A 12,391-nucleotide genomic window follows, 5' to 3' on the forward strand; every position below is an offset into this window, starting at 1 on the left:
TTTACATTTTTTTCCATCATTTCATTTGTTTATTATAAATTAATTAATCAATTAATTAATTAACCAATCAATTAATTAATTAATTTATTCATTAATTTTCATTATTCTATTTTATTTTATTTTATTATTTTTGCAGCTTTATTTTTAATTAAAGAATTTTTTTTTTTTAAGTTTTAATTTGAGTTAATTAAATCACTGTTATTTGGGGATTTACTGTATGAGGAAAAAATTAACAATAACATTTTGCAATGACTCGGAATTAGAACATTTATTATAGTGAGAATTGTATCAAATTGAAAGACACACTTAATTAAAATATTTTTTTTTAAATCATCTTGCCTCCTGTTTGTTAAAAGTCTTTGCAAAAGAAATATGAATATGTGAATACGGAAAAAAAAAATCTAGACTGTTTAATTATGGCTTAAAGGACACCTATTATGCAAAATTCACTTTTACATGGTGTTTGAACATTAATGTGTGTTGGCAGTGTGTGAGCAAAACCACCCTAGAATGATAAAAATCCACCCAGTGTTTTTTTTTATAATCTCAATGAATAATAAGCACTGTCTCAGAACGAGCTGTTCTAAGATTCGGTGCAATCCTCAAGTGTGGATCGTTGCCTACTGTTCGCGATCCAACGTCACCTCCAGTAGAAGTAAGTGTATTTTATGATTTTTGAGCAAATAGTCAATTCAGTCGATGTCAGCCAATTCAACAACAAATGCATCTAAAGTTGTTGTCATCATAGGATGTCTGTTTAATATTTTAAACCTTGTTTGTATAGTGTGTAACCACACGTTTATAATTTTCTTTTTTAAAGATATTGTATTAAAAATTCTGCATGTTTTCTGTAAATACAAGATATCAAATAAATGAATACCTGTTCTATCTCCCTGCAGCATATATTTTCTTGTTCTGTAGCCATCTTCTCACATTTGCCACATAAGCACCTGTACGACAAGTAATGTAAACATGACGCAACAGGTCCCTCGCATAAATGTAATTTCGTTTGTACGTAGCAAACGTTATTACAGTATTTGTATTTGTAGTTTCAAAAAATTGCGCCAACGTTATCACAGTTTGTGTGTGTCTGTGTGTCTGTGTGTGTGTTGCACATCCATAATTGCAAAGGGGACGCGATTACAACTCTACAAGTACATAAATGTATCAAATAACCATTCCGAGACGTCCTGGTCCATTCTCATTTGTGTTTCTTCTGCCGGAGTCTCTTCATCATCTGGGTCTGATTCCGGTTCAAACATGTACGGCTGAATGCCATACAAAACAGCGGGTCTCTCACTCTCAGCTATTCTCCTTCTACCGACTGTTTATTGCCATAGGTATGCAAGTTACGCCCTCATCCAAAGGCTGGGCGGGGATATGCAGCTCATTTACATTTAAGGTGGTACACACCAAAACAGCTCTTTTTAAAATATGCCCCAAAAATGACATTTTCAAATGGTTATAATAAATTAACTGTGGGGTATTTTGTGCTGAAATTTCACAAATACATTCTGGGGACACCCGAGACCAATATTACATCTTGTAAAAAGGGGCATAATAGGTGCCCTTTAAGTGTGCAGAGACAGTGGACACGTACACTGTACTGGGGGAAAAAATGTCTCTCTTGATGATGTGAAATGGAGGCTCAAGCTATTTCTGAGTGAGTTTGCATAGAGAATGTAATTGTTCCTGGCCCACAGGAATGTGCTGTCCCAGCATTCCTCGCTGCAGCTGTGCGGTTGCATCACTCTCCTGAATGATGTGCTGTGCATTGAACCCGACTCCATTCAGTGAGCCACACTGTGTCCTGTCAAATGTGAGAGGGATTTGGCGCTGAAGCAGAGCACAATGAAGGATCCAGACAGGAGCACTGTGAGAGCAACATGCTGCCGAAGACGCTGAAAGATTAACAAGAAAAGTGATACAGAAATATGAGTACGCCCTCAAATTGGGAGCGAGAGTTAAACAGTTCGCTCGGACACGATAAATAGCCGTAAGTGCGCTTAATATTTAAAGGGATAGTTCACCCAAAAAGTGAAAATTATCCCATGATTTACTCACCCTCAAGCTATCCAAGCCAATATATGACATTCTTCTTTCAGACGAATACAAACGGAGTTATATTAAAAAATGTCCTGGCTCTTCCAAGCTATAGAGCGGCAGTGAATGGTTGTTTCTGTTTAGAAAAATATCCATATTTAAAACTTTATCGACTAAAATAACTAGCTTCTGGCAGAAGGCCATACACATCGATTTACGTTGAAAAAGTTACACTTGAACCGACGCATCACGCATTGATGAACGCGGATGCGCAGAGGATAGAGCAAAACAAAACACCATTCACAAATTTGAAGTCTAAAACGAGACTTTTAAAGAGAAATGTCGAGGAGTTTGAGTTTGTTGCCCAGCTCTGTTTGTTTTAACCGTGAGAGGCGTCAAAGCTTACGTTACTCCTACATCCTACGTCATAAACGGCCATTCACTGCCATTATAAAGCTTGAAAGAGCCAGGACATTTTTTAATATAACTCCGATTGTATTCGTCTGAAAGAAGAATATCATATACACCTAGGATGACTTGAGGGTGAGTAAATCATGGGCTAATTTGGGGTGAATATCCCTTTAACAGGCTTTCTCCGTGTCATAAGTCACTATGAACCTTCCCCTTCATGAGAGCTAAGACATGAGCGCTTCGTTTTTTTTATTCCCTCGCCAACCACTCTTTGCCGCCCTCCACCCCCGAAACACTCATCTAAGGCTGCTATTAGCTAATCCCCCTAAATCCTGTTTAATGGAACTGTGCCGTTAACAGCTATTTGGGACTAATTTACTGGTTCCCAGATCGCTTGGCACCTTCAAAGCAGTTCCAGTGGTGCTAGCGCCGTAGCTCGAGTGCCCCCGCCGCCCCTTCTGCTTGTTTCCCACATCAACCTCCCCCCCCCCCCCCAATGTCCCTTCGTGGCCTTTCACTCCTGTTGGACATGCTTTCTCTGTAGCAAGGCTGTTTTTAAAAGCTTTCAGCCAGCCAAGGTCAGATCTCTGGAGCTGCTCCAAGAGTTTTCTACCGTCCCAGTCACAGAGAGACTTTTCTCTTTCTATTTTTTTTTTTTTTTGCCCCAAGGCAAATATTCCCAAATTACCCTCTACCTCAAACAACTTGCTGAGTCAAACGCACTAAGTGAGTGAAAAGACGCCTAGCTGTGCATGCTAGCACAATACCTTGTTCCTTTTTGCCTACCAGGTTGTTTTTGTGGTTAGTTCTGAATTGCGTAAAAAGGATAGTACGTCTGAATTAAAAAAAGTCAGTCTAATGCTTGGTCTCGGGAGTGATTTGAAGTTGTTGTGCTCGACTGTGTATTTAGCTCTACTCTGTGGGAATTGTTGTTATGACTGCCTTGTTTTTGCCACCAGGTTGACTTGGCAACAGTGTTTTTTTGCTGTTCCTAGATGAGGAATGAATGCAGTACAAAAACACAATGAACTTTGTCATCGACAATTATGTCTATGTTCTTATGGATGGTTCATATTAGAGGATGCAACAACCTTTGTAGACGTCAACGTCAAATATTTTATTTATACTGTGATGTATTTCTAAATGAAACTGGATATTCAACAGCAACAATAACAAATAAAGTGTACAGCAAAGGTTGATTGTATACAACAGGAATTCTCTGTCGAACATTTGGTTGGAGGTGTTAATAAAAGTGTAAAGCTGGGGTCAATTCCTCAATTGCATGTTAAAGGGCTTATGACATCGATATATATATATATATATATATATATATATATATATATATATATATATATATATATATATTAGTATGGGCCGATAAAAGCTATTATTTTCAATATCGGTGTTCGACTGCAACTCACACTGTGTGTGAAGAAAATGTGTGAATATAAGGCAAGTTAATGCGACAATAACATTAACGGCTAAAAACAGCTACAGTACATAAAACAGGCTATATTTGATCCTATGAATCATCCATAGTTTAAGCCAGGTTTGCCAGGTCTGCACTCAGTTGTTCCCTATACTAAGCATTATTTGTCGCACACCTCTCATCCAATTATTGCAAATAGCTCTGTTGTTACTTCTAAAAAGAAACAAAGTGTCATCTTTCAAATTCTGACCATTTTATCACTAAAGGCAAACAATGGCGTTTTGATGCTCTTAAATGTGACGTGACAGATCGCTGTAGCACCTCAGTTCAGTCTTTTCTTCCATTTCTAGAAAAACATGCATGAATATCAGAAGATATGTTGAAAGATACAGTAAAACTTACCGAAATCCGTATTTTGTCTCATGTAATCTCTCAATCAGTGTTTCAACAATGGAAAGATGTCAATAAAACAGGTTGTGAACAACGTCACTTAACGCTGCATTTACGTCAGGAAAGTCATCCGATGTTCACAGTTTGTTAGTTAGCTATAAAAAAAAAACACTAGAGAGGAGCTTATTTACTGTTAATTATATATGTATGTTTGAATACATTTGCCATGAAGAAGTGTTAATAAAAACTTATGTGCAACTGTGTTGTACTGTGTAATACATTTACATTTTTATTTGGATGTTCAGTAATCATTATATCTGAAAATAAATAGCATTTTAATATAATACATGCGACCAATATTATAGTGCACCAAATGAGACGGTTCTCTGTATAGTTTGCAGCATTATTTGGGAGAGATTTTGGAATCGGTCGATATCATTCTGTATAATCGGAATTGGCTGAGAAATGTAATATATCTGTGCATTTCTATATATATATATATATATATATATATATATACTCACATATACGTACACCGGTCAAAAGTTTGGAAACATTAAGGTTGTTGTTTTTTATTTTAATTTTTTTATGTATGGCTGCATTTATTTGATCAAAAAAAAATAATTATTCAAATCATTATTCAATTCCTGTGATGCAAAGCTGAATTTTCAGCACATTACTCCAGTCTTAAGTGTCACATCATCTTTCAGAAATCTTGAAATGATCACATGGTCTTTTCAAGTTCTAATCATTCTTACGTTCAAATTATTCTAAATGAGGGAATCTTAAGTAATTTGAATAAAATGCACCCATGTCCATAGATAGAATGCATTTGACAATGTCCACGCACAGTTTTCACTGTTTTGACACATTTAATGAATGAGAGCGATTGTTTTTCATGCACTGATGAACAAGTAGGGTCAGTTTTAATTTCAAGTTGACTCCAAGCTATTTCAGAAGCAAATTCCTCATCAGTAAAGCTTAACGTAATATCTTGATGGAATTACACCATGCACATTCTTTCTTGTTCGCCTTTTCTCTGTAACCAATCTTCTATTGATTTTAAATGATGTGTAGTCTGAGTTTTCTCGTTTGACTCAGCATCGACCCCTCATCCGAAGCATTAATGGCCCTGTAGACCACTGATGTTTGCTGTTCCTGTTTTTGTGTGATCCAGACAGGATGCACGCACTGGCAAAGAAATATCGAATTATTGCAAAGACGTTTCCCTGACAGCGCCGTCGTTCAGAGTAAGAAATGTGTGCTGTGTGGGTGTAGTGTTTGAGTGCTGCTGAGGTTTCCATGCGGTTAGACTGAGATCTGGAGGTATTGCCACCTTCATTACCATCGCAGTTGTTGGTTTTCTGGCCGGGGGGCAAAAGCCCTGAGTGCTCGCACTAGATGAGCACAAGGCTCTTTTGTAAACACTGCCAATGTCTTGTCAAGGAGAGACAGCATGCACACAGAGGCACACACGCAACACACAGTGTTGAGAAACAACAGACTACAGTCCACGTCTCATTTAAAGTAGTTAAACTTGAGTGTGTTGGAAGATGTACTTTTTCCTATACCAATTTAATATGACAACTATAAGTAATCATACAAAAGTTAGTTCTGGGTTCTCCAGAAGATCTTTTTTTATACAAGTTGTGTTGTATGTAACTTTACCCATAAGGCCTTTTTCACACCATAAGCATCAGCAGTGTAATTTGTTTGGCACTCATGTTAACAGATGAGAATACTCGGATCAGAAGCAGGAGCAGAGCGGATCGTGAGCATCTTTGTGAAGTGCTGTTTATTTAAAGTGGCAGTGCACTGTTGATGAAGTAAATATGATTTGATGAATCATCGTCAAATTATTTCATTTATTTCAAAGGCCCTTACAGCCTACCACAGCATGAGAATCAAAACCCACAAAGATATTGAGCACGCAAATAAATACCAAGCAAATAAAGGCATCGACCAAACAAATTTCCTCTTCAGGTCTGCATTATTTTTCTAATGCAGTTTTTCTGAATTGCTAAAACACTAAACCCCATTCTCTGAACCAAATTCTCACTAGCCTAAACCAATTTGTCAAATACATCACTCTTTCTGTAAAACATTCAACAAGTTAGGTAGTTAAAACACAGTTTACAAATCTCATTAACTATTTTTTCAAAACTCTAAACACATTCTCACTCACTAAAACACATTTTGCACTGTGATGCACTTATGTTTCAAAATGCTAAACACAGGCAGGCAAAAGTTAAACACAACTACAACACAGTTGTCATCATTTACACACAACGACTCAAAATTGTTCGCACTTATTTCTAATGATGTGACCAAACCAACTGTACATAATACAAGTCAGTTCAGAGTCCCAACATCTACTCAAAATGTTGCACTGAATGTTGATACCAATAATGGATGGAAACAATATAAGAGAGAGAGAAGGCAGAGGATGAGTAAGAGGAGGTGAACAAGGAGGAAGAGGACAAGGAAGAGCAAAGTGTGGAGAATGTTGTCAAGGCTGGATATGGCTTTCGGGTTTTTCTCTTTTCCTGCAGAGATGGCATTGTCTGAGATGTGGAGAAACTCCTCCGGCCGGACCCGACATGAAGACATGATGCTGAATAAAATCTCTCTCATTGACCTTGATTCTGCAGTTGCACAACTCTTCTGAGTGTACTTAACTGTAACATGCTTTTCATTTAGAGTTTTTTACTGTAACTTTTTTGGCTTTTGCAGTTGGGTCACTGTATTTTCAAGTGGTGAATATACAGACATTTGATAGGCCTAATATTCAATATTCAGTACAATACTATACTTGCAGTGGATACAGTATGCAATTTATTCACCTTAGTTGTCACTACTATATTTTTTTTACGCAATTGCAAAATTTGTTTACTTTGTTACTATATACTTTTTTTCTGTAACTGCATGCTTTGGATTCATTTTTTGATGTAGTGTCTAATGAATGATCTGTAGTGTTTATAATATTGACTCGTTGTGTGTATGATCTGAGAGAATTGTTTGATTTTGAGGACGCATGAAACGTTTTGAGTCAATTGTTTGATTTTACCAGAAGAGTCAGAGGTTCTGTCAATGTGGTTTGAAAATGTGTTTTTTCGATATCTTTTGATAATGTAACTTTGAGATTACGTTATTTGATTTGTAAAATCAGAGCAGTAGGCTAATAATAATAATAATAATAATAATAATAATAAAACTGATTTTTCAACAGGTTTCCAAACAGGTTTCCCAGATAATTCCCCTTCTGATCTGCCAATGATCTGCTCCAAACTCACATCATTTGTTGAGTCATCCTTTTTTGCGGGATTTGCATCTACCTATTTTAATTATGAATTAAAAATTGAAACTATTTACTTTGTTAGCGGCGCATATTACTAGTCTTGTGGTGAACAATTAACCAGTGCAAGTTAAAACACAGAGATTTGTTTTCCACTCCCCTCCAACCGTCAGTCTGCTATGAGCGAGGGATGGAATAAAACCAACTTTAATAAAACCAGTCCGATCTCACGCCAATTCGTACGTATTTTACTAGGTGGCTAATTCGTTCAAATTCATACAACCTCACTAGTATGAATTTGTACGATTTTTGCTAAATTGTAAATATTTTACAAGTTGCTCAATTCGTACGAATGACCTACCCCTTAAACTGCCCCTAAACTTACCCATCTCTGGGGTTTAGACAAATTTAGAGAAACCGTACGAATTAGCCACATCGTACTCACACGTACGAATTGGTTGTGAGATAGCGTTGATAAAACTGTGGCTTCCCCAATGTTTACAACCTCCATTTATACTTTATTTAACACCAGTTTTGCTGGAAGTTACTTTTTTTTTTGCTCTCTTAAACATATGACATGGGAACACTGCTTTATTTGCAGATCATAACTTGGAAGGATACAGACATTTCCAACTTAAATCAAGCTAATGCAAATCTACTGTGTGATGAGATACTCTTCAGTCATTTAACGTTCCTATCGAGCGTGTCAGCTCACCAATGCATCTGATTCACTTTTCACGAGTGAACCGATTGTTTATATTGAGGTTCTTGTTAACATCCATTAAGGGAAATTCTTTGAAATACAGAGGATTCTTTGGTGAAGTTGGAAAGGGCTGGCAATTGAGGAAAACAAAGACTCTCATTGTGCCTCTGAACAGCCTGTGCAGAGTGGTAGCGCACAAGTACCCAAATCTCTAGAACACACAGTGTCTTTTAATATGACCCCATTAAACTGCATTTGCTCACTGCTGCTAACACCTTAGCAGGCAAACACACACACACACACACACACACACACACACACACACACACACACACACACACACACACACACACACACACACACACACACACACACACACACACACACAGACATGGAAGTATACAAATCAAATGATGCTGACCTCTCTTTTGCTTGTATGAAACTGTTCATATATTCATTTTGCTTTGCCACAGGGCTGTATTTTACAATTCAAGTCTGTATGAGTCATTACAAGCATTTATCAAGACTTTGTGGAGTGTTTTAAAGAGGCAGCTGACACTGAAGCACTTAAGTATGTTTAAGTACGTAATCTCTCCTTGTCTTGAAGTAAAGAAGGCCACGAGGGGAAGAGGAATGCTGCCCATTTTCCCAAGATGCTCCTTCCAGGCAATTAAGTAATGGCCCATTACAAAGTCTCTTGTATCATTTAAAACTTCTGAGTGCTGAAAATCACAATCCAAAAGTGAATGATCTCACTGAACCTCCTAAATACTTTAATCAAGGAATGATAACAATGTCACACTTTTATAGTGTACGTATATCAAAGGAAGCAATGTGTTTTGAGCTTGATGGCTGTTAAATATTTATCGCCAAGGTGCTTCTCTTTTTTGTATCAACATTGTTTCACATTGTTCTCTTAAAATATTTCAAGAGAAGTTAAAATAGACACAGATTAGACAATTGGGTTTTACTTTATTTTGATGGTCCCTTTAACACATTCTGTTGGCTATAGAAGCATTGCACCTATGTGTCTACTAACTCTCATTAGAGTATTAGTAGAGTATTAGTAGACTGTTAGGGTTAAGGTTAGAATAAGTTGACATGTAGTTGCAAAGTTACTTATAGTCAGTAGAGTGTCTGTTGGAGGAGCATCACAATAAAGAGTTTGCAGACATGAAGCAGACAGTCCACTAATACTCTAATGAGAGTTAGTTGACATGTATTTGCAAAGTTATAAGTATAGTCCATTATAGGACCATAAAAAAAAGTGTTACCCACAATTGTTTATATAGAGGAAGAACATAGAGCGATAACATGAATGTGGTGGAGCAGAACATTTTGGTCTTGGTTAAATTGGATGAGAAATGGAACATGGAGTACAGATTTGGTATCTCGTGAAAATTATAGCTCAGTGTAAAATTGTAGAGATCTGTATTTAACTTAAGAAGAGATATATGAAATGATTTTGTTGTAAGCATGCGTAGCCGGCATATGATGGGCGCATTTATCCCAGCACACAGCATTGTTTTGGATGTTCGGTAAGTTCCGTCTCAAAATAGGCAATACCTCATAAAAGCCGAGCAATCAGGCTGTGAACGTATCCCTATGCCCTTAGGTTCGGTGATAAAAATGCCAAACTGAACGCTAAGCGTACATTTTTAGATGAAGATGTGCTCTTTTGGTTTTCAGCTGTGGTAACTAATGTGCTCACTCACAGAATCAGACACTACTGCTATTTATATAGCACATTTCCCATTATGATTTATAATACCATTTGGTTTGTTGATCCGTTGGGTTTGATTGCTTTCACACGACAAGCGAATCGCCCCAGAGTTCTTTTGCAATCGGGCCGAGACCACCTCGTTCAGGTGGTCCCGGACCGATTGTTTTGGTGCAGATCCGATTGTGATTCATGTGTTCACATATGCCTAAACTAACCGAACCAAGAGAGAAAACACACCAGGTTCCGAAACAAACGCTCAGGTGTGAAAGCACCCTAAAATTTTTTGGGGTTTTTTTTGGTCCGGACCAAACGAACCGAACTACAAGTGTGAACACACCCTAAAACTACTAGACATTTTAAAGTGTTTATTTATCCAAACACATTAATTAGCTAGTAAAAGCTTTAACCGTCGACGTAAATACACGATTTATCCTTCATACATGGCTTATTCATCATTTTAAGAAACCTTGAATGGAAAATATCAGCAATTAACGCTTTAAATAAGAGTATTTCTCTCTTTCTCACCTTCCCCCGAGCTGTAGAATGTGTGTCTGGCCACGGTCCAGCATTCTCATGCTTCAGTCAAGCAGTCGAGCTCACACAACAGCTCTTTGTGTGCACCCCAGATGGATTTTCCCTCACATTGACCGAAGCACCTCATCTGGGAGGTTTACCCACTCCTCTCACTCAAGAGTGTCCCTTTCAGATCTTTCACTTTAAAAACACTGGAGCAGAGCCCACACTGGCACACATTCCCATCCAAGCACTGTCCGAGAACGCAACTCATGTCGTCTGTATAGTGAGGACCCAGAATTTACATTGCGCAAGTGATGACCCAAAACTATTACCAAAATTGTTTATTGTGAGAAAGGGAAAAGTCTTAAAAATTACAAGAATCAGTAGCAATATTACTGTTATTGTTATTGTAATATTTTATTTATTATTTTGTTTATTACATTTAATAATTTGCATTTAGCAGTTTTCCCCTAAAATTTGAAATCCAAATGATTTTTTTAGGCTGTTTGCTTTAATGATATCAATACGTGTTATAAAACTTTAGATGACCCATCTTGTCCACAAGGGCATGTTTAAAATTTTGTCCCATAACATGCACTTTAGAAGGACCATGCCTCCTTCCCCCTAAATTATAAATAGCAAGTAGCAAATCAAGATTTTGTTGGAATATAAAGCAAGCGAAAATCTTCTGGCTAGTATTTAATGATTTAATAAATCAATCAATAAATACAAAACATATTGCTTTTATCAAACCATTTGTGCTTGTAAACTATTGTGTACACTATAGCATGATATATTTGTTTTTATTTATAATCCAGAAATTATACTTTGTTGAAAATGTCTTAGTCAATCGCAGTTAACAGCATAGTCAATAAGGTTTTATTGCTGACATTAGTGTTCAAGCTTTACCAGGTCAGAGGTCAGTTAGGCTTAGAAGATCTAGAATCAGATAAGGTCACATGTCAACCGTCCAGTGCATAATTCCATCACTGCTATAATAGCCTTTCATGCCATGCTGGTCGTGCATCATTTAACATTATTTGTTTATTGACTGTTTATGTGGTTGAAAGCCATAACAGATGCATTTGCATTTTAGAAGAGCTGTGCTGTCTGTTATTAATGTAGCAATTACATGTGAAATGAATGGAGAATGCTAATAGATTTTTCTCTCTACCTTTGCTTCCTGGGATTAACGTAGCGTTTAATTGTATCAGAGTACAAGAGAAGCTCACATTTATTTATTTATTGTTGGAATACCTCTGTATTCAGACTCTTTAAAATTAGGGTGCTGATACTTAGGAGGCTTTGAATAAAGAAAAAGATGTAAATGTAGTGATGAATACAAGAGTAAAGGTCTGAACATTAAAAAGAATGTTGCTTATTATGCAAATAATCAGTGGGGGGTGGGCTTGCATTCTTCTCTTCTGTAGGACGCTGTGCAACTAATGATGTGCCACACAACCTAAAAGATAACGATTATTATAAAGGGACTCTTGTTGTGAGCAAAAGCAGACTAGTGTTGGACAGATATTTCTGGAGAGGAGAATACTGTATCTTTATGCCTGCACTAAATTCAGGAGATGTTTGCAAACATTATTTTATGGAAATCAGTACACAGGCACGGATAGGAATGACACACAAACAGAACATTCTGAATAGATTCTAAATACAGCGTCTCGCCATTTCTGTGATCACACGTTGCCTGGTTTCATAAATATTGACTAACATCAAATGGAGAGTTGGCTTGCATCTCAAAACTATGTTAATGGTCTAGTCAGCTAAAGCTCATGATAAATATTCTGGTTCTTTATACTGACAAACACAGTCTTTAGAGCTGTCCATATTGAGAAGGATTCACTCGCCAAATTGGTATTCACAAAA

General features: G+C 37.0%; 1 protein-coding gene across 2 annotated transcripts in view; it reads left to right on the forward strand.

Moving 5' to 3' along the window:
* aff2 (AF4/FMR2 family, member 2) overlaps positions 1-12,391 on the forward strand; it is a 267,260-nt gene that overhangs the window by 64,825 nt on the left and 190,044 nt on the right. The gene's annotated exons all lie outside the window — the stretch shown is intronic.

Source organism: Siphateles boraxobius, unplaced genomic scaffold, assembly GCF_051911475.1.
Source record: "Siphateles boraxobius isolate OS27281-9 unplaced genomic scaffold, OSU_SipBor_1 2, whole genome shotgun sequence".
In the NCBI taxonomy this organism is placed as follows: Eukaryota; Metazoa; Chordata; class Actinopteri; order Cypriniformes; family Leuciscidae; genus Siphateles; species Siphateles boraxobius.